Source organism: Lutra lutra, chromosome 4, assembly GCF_902655055.1.
Source record: "Lutra lutra chromosome 4, mLutLut1.2, whole genome shotgun sequence".
Classification (NCBI taxonomy): Eukaryota; Metazoa; Chordata; class Mammalia; order Carnivora; family Mustelidae; genus Lutra; species Lutra lutra.
The window spans coordinates 118904534-118918546 of NC_062281.1; the positions used below are offsets into that span (position 1 = coordinate 118904534).

General features: G+C 36.8%; 1 protein-coding gene across 1 annotated transcript in view; it reads right to left on the bottom strand.

Moving 5' to 3' along the window:
• BTBD8 (BTB domain containing 8) overlaps positions 1 to 14013 on the bottom strand; it is a 109445-nt gene that overhangs the window by 61099 nt on the left and 34333 nt on the right.

A 14013-nucleotide genomic window follows, 5' to 3' on the forward strand; every position in this document is an offset into this window, starting at 1 on the left:
AGACACACAACAAAATTCAAACAGTCTAACAATATAATATAATGTTTCATATGTAATAAAAAATTCTAGGTATGTAAAAAAAGTAGCAAATATTAACTATAACCAGGAGAAAAAGCAGTCAAGAGAAGCAGACCCAGAAATGAAAGAGATGATGGAATTAGCAAACAAAGCATTTCATTTATTTATTTTCTGAAGAAAAAGAGAGTGAATAAGTATGCATGAGTGGGGAGGGGGGAAGGGAGAGGAAGAGAGTGAATCCTAAGCAGGCTCCTCACCCAGCATGGAGCCTGACAAGGGGTTTGATCTCACAACTCTGAGATCACAAACGGAGCTGAAACAAAGAGTCAAACACTTAATCAGCTGAGTCACCCAGATGCCCCTGGATAAAGCATTTTAAAAAGCTATCATAGATATGCTCAAGGATTTTATTAATAAGGAACATAGTAAAGAGAAAAAAAGAAACATTTAAGGAAAAAGAGAAACTTTATAGCAGCAATGTGCAATATCTGAGTGAGGAAATTCAAGTTAGAAACTAAAATAGAAAATATTAATGTACCTCTGTACATAACAACACAAATTGTCCAAATAAAACATAGAAAGAGAAAGAAGAAAAAAAAAAAAAGCTTAAGTGAGCTATGAAACTAACATACATATAATTGGAGTCCCATGTGTAAGGAGAGAAAGAAGGGGATTGTAAGACAATCTGAAAAAAATGATTTTTGTAAATTTTCCGAATTTCACAAAAACCATAAACCCGAAGATCCAAGAAGCTCAATAAATCATAAGCAGGATAAACATAAAGAAAAGCACAAGGTATATCATAATGAAATTGCTAGAAACTATAATGAAATTGCTAAAGACTAATTATAAGGGAAAAAAGCTTTTAAAGCAGTCAGGGAAAAAGGCACATGACATATTGATAAGCAACACTAGGCATGATCACACACTTCTTGTAAGAGACAATACAAACCAGGTAACAATAAAATTACATCTGTAAAGCCCTGGGAGAAATAAAAAATTGCCAATTTATAATTCTAAATCCAGCAAAAATATCTTTCAAAAATGAAGTCTAAATGAAGACCTTTTCTAGACAAAAGCCAAGAAAAGTCATTAACAAGTTGACATGTATTACCAGAAATTTAAACAAAGTTCTTCAAACCTAAGGAAAATTTTAACAGAAACCTAGACTTAATACAAGACTGAAAGTGCAAGAGATGGTAGTATGTGGATAAATTTAAATTTCCTCATTAAAACAAAATTACCTAGGGGCAGCTGGCTCAGTCAGTTAAGCATCAGATTCTTGATTTCGGCTCAGGTCATAATCTCAAGATTGTGAGATCAAGCCACGTGTCAGCTCTAGGCTCAGCATGGAGACTGCTTGAGTTTCTCTCCTTCTCCCTCTGCCCCTCCCCTCACTTGCATTTTCTCTCTCTCTCTAAAATAAATAAATAAAATCTTTTAAATAAGCAAATAAATAAAATTACATAAAAGATAATTATTTTAAAAAAATAATTACAATTTATGGTGGGGTTTAGAATATATACAGAAGTGAAATGTATGGCTGCAATAGCATAAAGAAAAAGAGGGGGAAAAGGTCCTAATGTTATATGTGAAGATGTATAATATTAACTGAACATAAATGATAAGGTAACAACACGTATTATAAATAAGAGCAACCACTAATAAAGATAGTACACAGAAACAATATGGCTAATACATCAACAGTGGAAATAAACTGTAATTTAAATTTTTTTAAATTCAATTAATACATTAGAAAGGAAGAAAAAGAAGAAAAAGACAACAAAGAAAAAAATAGTAAATGGTAGGCTCAAACCCCAACATAACAACATTACAGTAAATGGTATAAAAGGAAATTATGAGACCAATAAGACATATGCTGTCTATAAAAATTTTTAAGGCATTTTAAATATAAAGATACAGAGAGTTTAAAAGTAAAAGGATAAGAAAAGATACATCACATAAACAAACAGTAACCATAAGAAATCAGGAGTGGGGGGCTCCTGGGTGGCTCAGTGGGTTAAAGCCTCTGCCTTCGGCTCAGGTCATGATCCCGGGAACCTGGGATCGAGCCCCACATCGGGCTCTCCGCTCAGCAGGAGGCCTGCTTGTCTTACTCTCTCTCTCTGCCTGCCTCTCTGCCTACTTGTGATCTCTGGCTGTCACATAAATAAATAAAATCTTTAAAAAAAAAAAAGAAATCTAGAGTGGGACACTAAGTAGTATTGTAGCAATCATTTTGCAATATATACAAATACTGAATCAGTATTTTATACACCTGAAACTAATATAATGTCAACTATGCCTCAATTAAAAAAATAGAGCTTCATAATACATGCAGCAAAAACTAAGAGAACTGAAGGGATAAATAGGAAAATCAAGATTACACTTAGAAACCTTCTTCTCAGTAACAAACAGAGCAAGTAGACAAAGTCAGTTAAGGATATGCAAGACTTCAACAATACTATCAACCTATTTGACATCTCTAAGATCCGTCCACCCCAGTAAAGCAGAAGACACATTCTTTTCAAGTACATGTGGAACATTCACTAAGATCCATATGTACTTGAAAAGAACGCAAATCTCAATCTCAGCATAAAACACAGTACCTGGTATATAATCAATGCTTAATAATTCTTTTTAAGATTTTATTTATTTATTTATTTGACAGACAGAGATCACAAGTAGGCAGAGAGGCAGGCAGAGAGAGAGGGGGAAGCAGGCTCCCTGCTGAACAGAGAGCCTGATTCGGGGCTCAATCCCAGGACCCTGGGATCATGACCCGAGCCAAAGGCAGAGGCTTAACCCACTGAGCCACCCAGGTGCCCTAATGCTTAATAATTCTTAATGAAGAATGAATGCTATTAGAATTTTATCTTTCTATCTATTTACTTTCTCTGATTATGCCTAATGATAAAGATATACAGGCATACATAGGAGATATAAAGGGTTCAGTTACAGACCACCACAATAAAAGCAAAAAGCTTGGGTAGTAGCTTCCTAGGCTGCAGTGCAGTTCTGAGGGAAATCAGCAGACTGTTACAATTTTTTGGTTTCCTAATGCATATAAAAGTTATGTTTACATGTTACTGCAGTCTGTTAAGTTATATTATGACAATTAATAGTGTGTGTTTATTATATATAATATACATATATAAAATACATAATGCTATTAGGTCTAAACAATATATACACCTTAATTTAAAAATACTTTAATGCTAAAAAAATGCTTTCATCTGAGCTTTCAGTGAGTTGTAACCTTTTTTGCTGGTGGAGGGTCTTGCCTTGATATTAATGGCTGCTGACTGGTCAGGGTAGTGGTTCCTGATGGTTAGGTTGGTTGTAGCAATTTCCTAAAATAAGACAATGAAGTCTGCTGCAACAATTGATATTTTTCCCTTTTCCTATGAATCACTAATGTTCTTAACAGCATCTAGAATGGTGAATCCTTTACAGAGGTCTTCAACGGACTTCGCCCATCCACCAGAGGAATCACTATCTATGGCAACTACAGCCTTATATAATAATATATATATTATATTTAATGTAATATATAATAATTTCTTTTATTAATTTTTAAAAAGATTTTTATTTATTTGACAGAGAGAGAGAGCGTGTGCAAGCACAAGCAAGGGGAGCTACGGGCAGAGGGACAGGGAGAAGCAGGCTCCCCGCGGAGCAGGGAGCCCAATGTGGGGCTCCATCCCAGGCTCCTGGAATCATGACCTGAGCTTAAGGCAGATGCTTAACCAGCTGAGCCACCCAGGCACCCCTATAATAATTTCTTACATAATAAGACTTGAAAGTTAAAATGACTCCTTGATCATAGTGGATCACCTGCTAAGACATACTTCAACACTCTTTTTAAAGATAGACAACAAAATTAAAACACTCAACAACCTAACATTCAGTATGTAATAAAAAAAAACTTGTAGGTATGTAAAGAAGTAGCAAATTTTAATTTAACCAGGACAAAAAGCAGTCAAAAGAAGCATACCCAGAAATGAAAGAGATGATGGAATTAGCAGACAAAGCATTTTTTTTGTTAAAAGAGAGAAAGTGCACAGGAGTGGAGGGGTGGGGTGGGGGAAGAGAGAGGGAGGCATGCTGTGCTAGCAGGCATGAAAACAACATTAATCTGGTTGTCCATCTCCATCAGAGTTCCTGGGTGATCAGGTGCATTGTCAATGAGTAGCAATATTTTAAAAGAAACCTTTTCTTTTTTTCCTGAAGAGAGATACTCTATCGATAAGAGTCATTCTATTCTTTTTTTTTTTTTTTAAAGATTTTATTTATTTATTTGACAGAGAGAAATCACAAGTAAGCAGAGAGGCAGGCAGAGAGAGAGGAGGAAGCAGGCTCCCTGCTGAGCAGAAAGCCCGATGTGGGGCTCGAACCCAGGACCTGGGATCATGACCTGAGCCTAAGGCAGAGGCTTAACCCACTGAGCCACCCAGGTGCCCCAAGAGTCATTCTATTCTTTGAAGCCACGCATGACTTCTCCTCTTTAGCCAAGAAAGTCCTAGGTTAACCTGCATCTTTTTAATTTTTTTTTAGTCTCAAATTCTTATTTAAATTCCAACTAGTTAACATATAGTGTAATATTAGTTTCAGTAGAATTTAGGGATTTATCACTTACACATAAAACCCGGCGCTCATCACAAGTACCCTCCTTAATAGGCATCATTCATTTAACCCATCTTCCACCTACCTCCCCTCTAATAACCCTCAGTTTGTTCTCTATAATTAAAAAGAACCTGTTATCTGGTTTACCTCTCTTCCCACCCCCCATGTTCACCTGTTTCACTTCCTAAATTCCACATATGAGTGAAATCATATGGTTATTTGTCTTTCTCTGACTTCTCTTGTTGAGCACAATACTCTAGCTCCATCTCTGTCATTGTAAATGGCAAGCTGTCATTCTTTCTGATGGCTGGGTAATATTTCATTGGGTATATATATACCACATCTTCTTTACCATCAGTCAATGGGCATTTGGGCCCTTTCCATAATTTGGCTATTGCTGATAATGCTGCCATAAACAGTAGGGTACACATACCCCTTCAAATCTGTATTTCTGTATCCTTTGGGTAAATACCTAGTAGTGCAATTGCTGGATCGCAGCACAGTACTATTTTTAACTTATTGAGGAACAGTATAGACAGTACAGAGATACTGTCTTCCAGAGTGGCTGCAATAGTTTGCATCGTGACCAACATTGTAAGAGGGTTCCCCTTTCTCCGCATCTTCACCAACATCTGCTGTTTCCTGTACTATTAAATCTTAGCCATTCTGACAGGTATGAGTTGGTATCTCATTGTAGTTTTGATCTGTATTTCCCTGATGATGAGTTACGTTGAGCATCTTTTTTTTTTTAAGATTTTATGTATTCATTTGACAGAGATCACAAGCAGGCGGAGAGGCAGGCAGAGAGAGAGAGGAGGAAGCAGGCTCCCTGCTGAGCAGAGAGTCCCATGCGGGGCTCGATCCCAGGACCCTGGGATCATGACCTGAGTCAAAGGCAGAGGCTTTAACCCACTGAGCCACCCAGGTGCCCCGAGCATCTTTTTATGTATCTGTCAGCCATCTGTATGTCTTTGGAAAAATGCCAATTCATGTCTTCTGCCCATTTCTTAACTGGATTATTTGGTTTGGGGGAGTTAAATTTGACATGTTCTTTATAGATTTTGGATACTAACCCTTTAACAGATATGTCATTTGCAATATGATTGTATCTTCTTCCAATAGACTAAAATCTGTGAAAATCTGTGGTTTAGTGTAGCCACCTTCCTGAATTATCTTAGCTAGATCTTCTGCATAACTTGCTGCAGCTTCTACATCAGCACCGTGTGTTTCACCTTGCACTTTCATGTTATGAAGGCAATTTCTTTCCTTCAACCTCATGAACCAATATCCATCAGCTTCAAAATTTTCCTCTGCAGCTTTCTCACCTCTTTTAGTCATCACAGAATTGAAGAAAGTTAGGGCCTTGCTCTGAATTAAGCTTTGGCTTAAGGGAATGTGATGGCTGGTTTGAGCTTCCATCCAGACCACTAAAACTTTCTCCATATCAAAAATAAGGCTGTTCCGCTTAACATTTGTTTGTTCACTGGAGTACAACTTTTAATTTCCTTCAAAACTTTTCCTTGGCATTTACAACTTGGCTAAGTGTTTGGCACAAGAGGCCTAGTTTCAGCCTGGCTTGGCTTTCAGCATGCCTTTCTCACTAAGCTTAATTTTTTCTAGCTTTTGATTTAAAGTGAGAGATGTCCAACTCTTCCCTTCACTTGAATACTTAGAGCCCATTGCAGTGTTACTAACTGGCCTAATTTCAATATTGTTGTGCCTCAGGGAATAGGGAGGCCTGAGGAGAGGGAGAAAGACTAGGGAATGGCTGATTGGGAGAAAAGTCAGAACAAACATAACACGTATCAATTAAGTTGGCCATGTGATATGGATGCAGTTTGTGGCACCCCAGCACAATTATAATAACATCAAAAATCACTGGTCACAGATCACCACAACAAATAAAATAATGAAAAAAATGAAATATTGCAAAAATTATCAAAATGTGACACAGAGACATGAAGTCAGCAAATGCAGTTGGGAAAGTGGCACGATAGACTTGTTTGCTGCAGGACTGCCACAAACCTTCAATTTATAAAAAACAAAACAACAACAAAAAACCCATACCATCTCAAAAGCACAATAAAGCCAAATGCAATAGAAGGAGGTATGACAGTGTAAATATATAGCATGTCACGACTTATATGTATGGCAGTCTCTGATCTTTGATTGCATAAGTGACCAATGGCCCCAGCAGAGCACTCTGCATTCAGTACCACATGGGTCCCAAGGCCACTTTCTCATAGGCTGTTCCCTGCCAGTGACTGAGCACATCAGTGACAATAGGCAGGCCTATTTCAGAGAGACAGGGCCTTTTCTGACGGGTGACTTTGGCCCGGGAACTTTCTAATAGTCTGCTGAGTTCCCTCACAGCAGCCTAAGAAGCTACTGCTCAAGCTTCCTTCTTTCCCTTTCTCCTTCCATCACGGTCAAATCAACACTACAGTTTGACAGCTCCTTCAGTTGCCTCTGAATTCCTTTCCATGTTCTCTCACATGCATTTACCCTATTAAATATCTTACCCCTATCCTCATGTCTGCTTCTCTGAAGATCTGCACTAACACAGCATGCTATTTCCATTTAAGTAAGATTAAAAGCATATGAGACTTAAACAATTGCCCTGTCTTTCGGACAGAAACTCAGAAAACATTCCTACTCAATTAGGATATAGGCCTCAGTTTGAAAAATAATGCTGTAAGGGGCGCCTGGGTGGCTCAGTCATTTAAGCATCTGACTCTTGATCTCAGCTCAGGTCTTGATCTCAGGGTGGTGAGTTTAAGCTCCACATTGGGCTCTACACTGGGTGTGGAGCCTACATTAAAAAAAAAAAATAAAAGTGGGACGCCTGGGTGGCTCAGTTGGTTAAGCCGCTGCCTTCGGCTCAGGTCATGATCCCAGCGTCCTGGGATCGAGTCCCACATCAGGCTCCTTGTTCTGTGGGGAGCCTGCTTCTCCCTCTGCCTCTGCCTGCCACTCTGTCTGCCTGTGCTCACTCTGCGCTCTCTCTCTCTGACAAATAAATAAATAAAATCTTTAAAAAATAAATAAATAAAATAAAAGTGCTGTAAATGTCACTATGTATTAAATATCTTTGCCAGATTTTTCATTTTCCAACACACCAAAAACCATCTCTACCTTTTGATTAAATTTAATCTCAACTGACAAGGCTGCTTCTAGCTGTGTCAAGATGCCCTAATTTCCCCCTTGCTCTTGCTTTAGTACATTGCTTGCTATTTAATACTTCCTGATGTTAGCTGAACTAGATTCACTACTCCAGGCAGAATAATGGCCTGGATTACTCAGAGAAGCTCTAAAGAAGGAATTTTTTTACTAGGATGGTTTTGTTTTTTTTTTTTTTCTTTAAGTACTCTTGCTCCAAGAATACTTTCTAAACTTTTAGTTCTATATAACTAAATAAAGATTAAACCCAGGGTAATGAATCCAAAGTTTTTAGAGTTGTCACTATCACCTACTGCACTTCTTTGCAAACATCTTACGGAACATAAACTTTAAAAAAGCAAAGAGCTTTTTCTTAAGAAACCCACTTTGACATCCACTGATTATAGCTTTCATAAGACTATCTTTCCTAAGTTAAAAAATTATTTGTAAAGTGTAATGGATGCACTATTTAGAACGGATAGTTTTTGGTTAATAAAAAAAATTGAGAGACTTTTAAAAATTATTTGTGCATATCATAATCATTTTATAATAACTTAAAAGTAAATATGGAAAAGTACAGCATAGGAAATACAGTCAGTAATACTGTAATAATCATGTATGGGGACAGTGGTTACTACACTTTCTGTGGTGAGCACTGCATACTGTATAAGTTGTCGAATCATGGTTTATGCACCTGAAACTAATACATTATTATATGTCAACTATACTTCAGTTAAAAAAAAAGTCATTTTACTGAGCATTAAAACAACTCCAGAAATTCCAAATTATATAGATAGAAGTATACTAAGAAAGGTCTATACTCTTTATGGGGAGAATATCACCCATATTCACTTGATAATGACCCTATACTTCTTGCAAGAAATTAGCAGTCTCAAAAAAAACCTCTTTACCCCTAACACTGAACAATCCTTTCTCTTTTGAAATTTTTCAAACTGTTTGCTTGCTTTCTTGCAGCCAACCAATCACTGACAAATATACCTGAAGACCAGTTAGAATATCTCTCCCACTTCCAAAAACTATATCTTAATAAAACACCTGCCAATTATTAAAAAAAAAATATGCATTCATTCACAAATCTTTCACCATAAAACCAATCCCTTTTTTAATGTGAGCTTACTGACTTAAGTAGTATTATTTCTCATAATAATTCACATTATTTCTCATAAAAGATATAGATATATATGTATATATACTTATAATTTCTAATTTAAATTTTTCTAAAATGAAGAATGAAATCTAAAACTTTTGTGAAGAAACTTAAGTAAAGAATCATTTTAAATTTCTATAACTTCCTCTCAAACTTTTATATTGCTCATCTATACTAAATTCAATAGCAATTTTTAAAGTGTCGCTTTTTTATTAGATCTTCCCATTCACTTTATCATTCACTGGAATGATAAATTTTTTTAAAATAATTTTTTAAAGAGTTATTTACTTACTTTAGAGGGAGACAGCATGAGAGGGAGAGAGAGACTCTCAAGGAGACTCCATGCTGAATGCAAAGCCTGACTTGGGCTCGATCCCACGAACCTGAGATCATGACCCGAGCCAAAAAAGAGTCAGACACTTAACTGAGTGTGCTACCCAGGTACCCCACATAACTCTTTCATATTTCTTGCATCATTGGTTTATTAGATCTTTCATTAAGTTATGCTGTGAAAATAAGTTAAATGGCATTACATAGGTTTGGGAATAACCCAAGTGACTCTTGGAAGACACAAACTCAACAACAGGAATGGAAAAGTGTACTTACACTAGAGAAGGGCCTCCTAAGCCTTGAAAGTTCTGCCTACTATGCTGTTAGCATGTTCTACAGAGAATATATAAAGAGCAGTTTTAATCAGGTTTGGTTAAGGAACCACTCCTGCAGGTGTTTTGTCTCCTTTCAGGCACCCAGAGCCTTTAGCTTTGGTTCCCCACTGCAGCATCCCTCAAAGGCCTGCGGCACCAAGGAATTTTATCTATTTTCTCTCTGTTATTACCTCATCAAACCTCACAAGTGGACAGGGTTGACCACTGATCACTAACAAAGTAATTAATATTAAGATGTTAGTGACTCACTCTATTGCATGGTAATTTGGAATTTTATTATCATTTCATTAAAGGCTTCCTGGCAATCTGAGTAAGACAGTAAACTTTTTCTATAAAGGGACAGATAACAAATATCAAGCTTTACAGGTTACTGTTGCATATGCTTGTTTTTTGTTGTTTTATATAAAAAGAGTGCAGTAACCAGATTTGAGCCATAGTTTGCCAACCTGGACAACAAGGTCAGGTACAATAGGCAACAGTGTGTCTCCTTCCAGATACCTAATACATATTTATAGCAACTAACATTTACTGAAAGCTTACAGCATGTCAGCTATTGTGTTTTTTTTAAGATTTTATTTATTTATTTGACAGAGAGAAATCACAAGTAGGCTGAGAGGCAGGCAGAGAGAGAGGAGGAAGCAGACTCCCTGCTGAGCAGAAAGCCTGATGTGGGGCTTGAACCCAGGACCTGGGATCATGACCCGAGCCGAAGGCAGCGGCTTAACCCACTGAGCCACCCAGGCGCCCCCCAGCTATTGTGTTTTGTATTAACTGATTCAATCCTCATAGCCATCATATGCTATAATTATATTATTATTATTTTCATAGATAAGGAAATTGAGACTTGAAGACATTAAGCAACTTCTCAACCATTCCATAAATAGTGGAGTCAGAATCTAAACTCAGAAAGACTGACTTCTGAATTACTAAACTATACACTTCTGAAAAAGCTTTCAGCTGAACATGTAACTGATTAATACTATGGCACAAACTAGAACACTGACCTCCTGATTGATTGCCAAATTTGCTAAATATTCAGAAAAAACCTACATTTCAAAGGGGGAATTGAACACTTTAACTCAACAAATGAAAGCCTAACGGTATGATATCATGCACTGAAATGAAAAGGTATTTTGGAAAGGCTATCAGATTGTCAAAGCTAAAATCAGGAATCACTGCCACGCTTTTTCAACAAAGCAGCCCAAGAAAATCTTAATTATGGAACATGGAAATGCCACAAACAGACATCTTAAAAGTGTAACAGATTCAATTACTCTCAGGGAAACACCACAATAATAATGCCATAAAATGGGAGCTCTGCAATAGAGTACATCAGGTATGAACTTACGGGTAGGCTGAAGATGACAGGACAAAATAAAAGAAAACAGAAATGTACAATATCCAGATGGTATTCATCCAGTGATTGACAGCAATTCAGGCAGGAAAGTAATGTTACAGAGGTCTACAAAAGAGCATAATGCATAGTAGTGTCCCAGGAAGCAATACTCAGAAAAGGAGTAACATTACTAACAAACAGGATCAATGAACTCTAAGGGGTCCTCTTTTTATTTTAACCCTCACTCTCTCAAATAAAAAGAGCTCTCCTCATTTCTCCTTTGAGTAGAAGTATTGGAGATAAATAAGGACAAATATGTGAGAAGAGTGAAGAATATGCTTCAGAGGGGAAAAGGCCTGTGTAGATGGAGAAGAGTAAAGTAAATGTGACTTTTCCTGGAGGTAAACTGCTGTCCCATCCTTGGATTGGGGGGAAATGCAAGTGATTCAAACCATATTTCTCTGCTTACCCCACATAAGTCTATATAGGTTGTTTCTACCATCTACACAAAAGCTTGTTATCAAAGGGCTATTGCCTGGATGATGGTAGCAAACACCTACATAGTCCTTTCAAGTAATTTAATCCTCATAATCACCCCATGAGATGAGTACTTTGAGAATACCCATGTTTGATGAGGATGTTAAAGCAGAGAATGGTTAAATGATTTGCCCAAATTCACAGAGCTGAAAGATGGTAGGGTTAGAATTCAAACCCAGGCAAAAAGGCTCCACACACAGTTCATACACTCTTAACCACTCTGTTATACAATAACTTCTTTGGCTTAATTGTGCCACCACAAGGAAGTAACTGGCATCAGACCATATTGCAGCATATCAAGGGCTGGGGATCAAGATAAAGACTTGACAAAATAACTGGCAACTGGAGAGATAATCTTGGAAGAACCAGGTATCGGGTATGTTTGTGAAGAGAGAGCATGAAAGACAGGGATTCAAGAAGAAACTACCTCATTACCACAGCAATTTGGACATATTAAATTAAGCAAACTAAATGGGTTATAAAATACAACCCTAATGTGAATGTAATTCTGATCATAAATTCTGGTATTTATGAGTACTTGCACTGATCTTTCAATATATGAGTACATATAATTTAAAAATTACAACAGTCATATCACAAATGGATTTTTAGCCACATCACTAGGGTAAGTGATGACACTGATCATTTAGAACAAGAAGTAATTCAGAAAGTTCTGATGTTGGGCTTTAAACTACATGACATGAATGTGTGTCTTCTGAACTACTGACATAATTTTCCTTAAACTGTATAATAATATTATGTACTAAACATAGATTTATTCAAGTTTGGACTATGAAAGTAATCTTGAGATTTAGATTCTGCCATTGTAATTCATATAAGTGTACTAACAAAGTAGAAAAACTTAAGCCAGATCTTCTTGGAACATATGCTCAGGAAATTGCCTTTCTAGTTAATATACACTTATTTTTTATAGCTAGGTGAACAAAATAAACCTGAAATGTAAGCAAGAGCTCTCCTGGAATACAAACCTAATATTCCAGATCCAGCTCCTAAAACATAGTCCACTGTCAGGCAGCACACAGAGAGGCCAAATATAGATACTGTTTGAGGATATATTGCAAATGATCACAAAGTCTTGCTTCCCTGTACGATAATAACCTTAGGGATCTATAAGTAAAACTTTGGTACAACGCCCCTGTGGTTTCAAGAAAAACCTGAACACAAAATAAAATTAATTTTTTAAAACAAAATTGCGTTGTCCCACCCTCAAAAAAAAAAAAAAAAGAATCAAAGAAGTAAACAAACACACATACACACACACAATTTGGGAAATATATATCCACAATATGGAAAATACATTAATAGGTCAGTATTACACCCTATATTTACTATATGTAATGGAGATTTCATAAAAATTAGAAAAATGTGCATATGTATGTACTTACAATTACAAAATACATGTTCCCAAGAGAAAAGCTCAAATTCTGAATGGTAAATAGTCTGACTGAAACTGGTAATCCTAGAGTTTAGCAATGTACTGCTGTCAATTAACTGGCAAAGCCAATATGATTTTTGAAAGCATAAACATCACTACTATTGGCATGGTAGATTCCTGTCATCTAAACCCACTGCTAATTTCATTAAGACTGTGTACCGGGCGCCTGGGTGGCTCAGTGGATTAAAGCCTCTGCTTTCGGCTCAGGTCATGATCCCAGGGTCCTGGGATCGAGCCCGCATGGGGCTCTCTGCTCTGAAGAGAGCCTGCTTCCTCCTCTCTCTCCCCGCCTGCCTCTCTTGCCTACTTGTAATCTCTGTCTGTCAAATAAATGAACAGAATCTTTAAAAAAAAAAAAAAAAAGACTGTGTACCCGTGAACCTAGAAGACTGGTTCTTGCCATTGCAAATAACCTGGTTCTTCCTTTTCTGGAGCACCAGAATAACTTATCAACATTCTATTTGAAACACAAAAAGAGGGAGGAAAAATACTGGGTTCCTCAGTCTTCTGGTTCCATTTCTTATCCATTGTGAAGTCCAGCTGTACTTCTTTCCCTTGAGTTCCAAAAGAAAATCTGTATTTATTAAAAATTTTTCTTCTTTTAAACAGAATTTAGTTACTTGCAAAAAAAGAGTAGGATTTAATTTGAAATCTAAAAGACTAGAATGTCTAAGCAACCCAATTCTAAAGCATAATAATGGTTTTTAAAAAGTACATTGAAATATTAAGCCTTCTAATCAATGCTATTCATAAGAATATCTATTCTGAATCAAAGACTTTGAGCCAAAATGCATCCAGAGAAAATACATGTCATTCATGTAGAAATAATCATTTTCAGTACTATAATGCCTGGAAATTAAAAACTGCACTTAATTATATTTTCTGTGACAGTGGCTTTCAAACCTATTTTAGGCAACAGAATATCTTCTTCTAATGAAACCTTAGGTTCAAGTCCAATACAAAGCAGAGATCTACTCTAACTGAAACATGCTCACATGTGAGCCTGGGTGAACCTGCAGGCAGAAAACCCTGCCTGATGTCCACCCTC